General features: G+C 42.5%; 1 pseudogene; it reads right to left on the reverse strand.

Annotated features, from left to right (window-relative positions):
• Window positions 1-273: 273 nt before the first annotated feature.
• Window positions 274-1,649, reverse strand: LOC132494028 (germ cell-less protein-like 1; annotated as a pseudogene).
• Between the last annotated feature and the right edge of the window lie 2,302 nt (window positions 1,650-3,951).

Genomic DNA, 3,951 nt, shown 5'->3' on the forward strand with positions numbered 1-3,951 from the left:
GGATAAAGTAGGAGTATGAGATTAACAGATACAAACTACTATACATAAAACAGATAAGCAACAAGGATTTACTGTATAGCACAGGGAACTATATTCAGTATCTTATAATAACCTATAATGGAAAATAATCTGAAAAAAATATATATATAATTGAATCTCTTTGCTGTACACCTAAAACTAACACAATATTGTAAATTAATTATATTTCAGTAAAAAATATATATATATGTATATGTATATATATTTAATGAACAATGCTATGATGCACCATACTTAACCCACCTCACTGTCTTGTTCTGCTCGGAGCATAGCAAGCCACTGCTGTTTATACACAGAAGATAGCCATTCTGAAGGTACTAGAGAATCTTGTTCGATAATTCTCGCAGAGGCCAAATCACTGATAATATACCGAAACCTTAAACGTCTGAATACTGACACAAATGGTTTTCCTTGCTCAGTTTCAAGGAAGGTCATACCTTCAAAATCTTTTCTTCTCTTAGAAAACCAGACATCTGTTTCAGTCAAAAGCTGTTTTAAAGATCCATTCCAAGAAGGCACAAGTTGAAGGAACATCACTTTTTTTTTTTTTTTTTTTTTTTTTGGCGGTACGCTGGCCTCTCACTGTTGTGGCCTCTCCCGTTGCGGAGCACAGGCTCCGGACGCGCAGGCTCAGCGGCCATGGCTCACGGGCCCAGCTGCTCCGCGGCATGTGGGATCTTCCTGGACCAGAGCACGACCCCGTGTCCCCTGCATCGGCAGGCAGACTCTCAACCACTGCACCACCAGGGAAGCCCAGGAACATCCACTTTTTAAGGGCTGTGTATACATCCATCTCCACTTGCATCACAAATAAGTTAGATGAACCAATGAGTTGTTTCATGACATTTATACTAAGTTCTTTAAAAAGTTCAACATTCTGGTGAGTCATCAAATTGTTTAGAAGCCATTCAAGGCACTTTTTCTTTACAGAATCCAGTCCATAGGTCCCTGCTGATGTGTAATAGCCACATACGGGTTTTCACATTAATTGTTTCTTTCATTGTCTCACCACACTGCTGTATTAAACCATCCAACTCTAGCATACACGCTGCTGCCAAAATAGCAATAACTCGACTGGGCTTTATTAAGACATCATCTCGATACAATGACCCAAATGTCACCTGCAGTGCTACTATATCAATATTCTGGTCTGGAATCTCCAGTTCAATAATATTCATGCTGGACTCCTTCCATGAACCGCTGAACATACTAGAAAAGTAGCCAGATTGACATAGATACATTTTGTGTAAGCTCCACTCTTCTCCTAGAGCACAAATCTTAATGTCACTGTTTTCACCATTTAAAAATAAAGTTTGATAAATATATTTGGATGTACTCTTCAGTGTTTTCCTCCGAGGGGTGTTGAGGAGTCGCTGCTGCCCGTCCCCTTCCTCCTAATCCTCGTCTGTCTCGGAACCGGGGTGACAGCAGCAGAAGGCCCCGCTGCTCCGCTTGCGCTTACGGCTGCCAGGACAGTAACAGAAGCTGCGGGCGGCCACGTCGCCACCAATCTCTGGCCTCTGGGCCGAGCCCCCAGCCCCAGAAGCCGGCACCTGCTGGGCTCGGGCTCGCCCCTGGTGGTGCAGCATTCGGCTGCTCAGCGAGCCCATGGGTCACGGCTCCAGAGACTTCAGAGAGCACACCTCAGTGAGCCCGATGAAGGCGGTCTCCCGCCATGGCCCGGCCGCCACCGCCGGCCTCCACGTAGCCCGCGTGCCTACCCCGCCACCTTCTCACGCGCAGCCCGGACCATTGCAGAGGGCACTGCTGCCTCCATCCTCCGCCCCGCCCCCTGCGTCTGCCCGCGCCGCGCGCCCGGACCACAGGCGAACATTTTTTTAATTTTATTTTTTTTAATACAGCAGGTTCTTATTAGTTATCTATTTTATACATTTTAGTGTATATATATGTCAACCCTATTTCCCAATTAATCCCACCCCACCATTTTGCCCCCTTGGTGTCCATATGTTTGTTCTCTACGTCTGTATCTATTTCTGCCCTGCAAACTGGTTCATTTGTACCATTTTTCTAGATTCCACATGTATGCATTAATATATGATATTTGTTTTTCTCTTTCTGACTTACTTCACTCTGTATGACAGTCTCTAGGTCCATCCACGTCTCATCCGCAAATGACCCAATTTCATTCCTTTTTATGGCTGAGTAATATTCCATTGTATATATGTACCACATCTTCTTTATCCATTCGTCTGTCGATGGGCATTTAGGTTGCTTCCATGACCTGGCTATTGTAAATAGTGATGCAATGAACACTGGGGCGTGTGTGTCTTTTTTTTTTTTTTTTTTTTTTTTGCGGTACGCGGGCCTCTCACTATTGTGGCCTCTCCGGTTGCGCAGCACAGGCTCCGGACACGCAGGCTCAGCGGCTATAGCTCATGGGTCCAGCCGCTCCACGGCATGTGGGATCTTCCCAGACCGGGGCATGAACCCGTGTCCCCTGCACCAGCAGGTGGACTCTCAACCACTGCACCACCAGGGAAGCCCGCGTGTGTCCTTTTGAATTATGGTTTTCTCTGGGTATATGCCCAGTAGTGGGATTGCTGGGTCATATGGTAATTCTATTTTTAGTTTTTTAAGGAACCTCCATACTGTTCTCCATAGTGGCTGTATCAATTTACATGCCCACCAACAGTGCAAGAGGGTTCTCTTTTCTCCACACCCTCTCCAGCATTTGTTATTTGCAGATTTTCTGATGATGGCCATTCTGACCAGTGTGAGGTGATACCTCACTGTAGTTTTGATTTGCATTTCTCTAATAATCAGTGATGTTGAGCAGCTTTTTATGTGCCTCTTGGCCATCTGTATGTCTTCTTTGGAAAAATGTCTGTTTAGGTCTTCTGCCCACTTTTTGATTGGTTTGTTTGTTTTTTTTGATACTGAGTTGCATGAGCTGTTTATATATTTTGGAGATTAATCCTTTGTCCGTTGCTTCATTTGCAAATATTTTCTCCCATTCTGAGGGTTGTCTTTTCATCTTGTTTATAGTTTCCTTTGTTGTGCAAAAGCTTTTAAGTTTCATTAGGCCCCATTTGTTTATTTTTGGTTTTATTTCCATTACTCTAGGAGGTGGGTCAAAAAAGATCTTGCTGTGATTTATGTCAAAGAGTGTTCTTCCTATGTTTTCCTCTAAGAGTTTTATAGTGTCCAATCTTATATTTAGGTCTCTCATCCATTTTGAGTTTATTTTTGTGTATGGTGTTAGGGAGTGTTCTAATTTCATTCTTTTACATGTAGCTGTCCAGTTTTCCCAGCACCACTTATTGAAGAGACTGCCTTTTCTCCATTGTATATCCTTGCCTCCTTTGTCATAGATTAGTTGACCATAGGTGCGTGGGTTTATCTCTGGGCTTTCTATCTTGTTCCATTGATCTATGTTTCTGTTTTTGTGCCAGTACCATACTCTCTTGGTTACTGTAGCTTTGTAGTATAGTCTGAAGTCAGGGAGTCTAATTCCTCCAGCTCCGTTTTTTTCCCTCAAGATTGCTTTGGCTATTCGGGGTCTTTTGTGTCTCCATACAAATTTTAATATTTTTCTTCTAGTTCTGTAAAAAATGCCATTGGTAATTTGATAGGGATTGCATCGAATCTGTAGATTGCTTTGGGTAGTATAGTCATTTCACAATATTGATTCTTCTAATCCAAGAACATGGTATATCTCTCCATCTGTTTGTGTTGTCTTTGATTTCTTTCATCAGTGACTTATAATTTTCTGAGTACAGGTCTTTTACCTCCTTAGGTAGATTTATTCCTAGGTATTTTATTCTTTTTGTTGCAATGGTGAATGGAATTGTTTCCTTCATTTCTCTTTCTGATCTTTCATTTTTAGTGTATAGGTATGCAAGAGGTTTCTGTGCATTAATTTAGTATCCTACAACTTTACCAAATTCATCG

The sequence above is a fragment of the Mesoplodon densirostris genome, chromosome 7 (genome assembly GCF_025265405.1).
Source record: "Mesoplodon densirostris isolate mMesDen1 chromosome 7, mMesDen1 primary haplotype, whole genome shotgun sequence".
In the NCBI taxonomy this organism is placed as follows: Eukaryota; Metazoa; Chordata; class Mammalia; order Artiodactyla; family Ziphiidae; genus Mesoplodon; species Mesoplodon densirostris.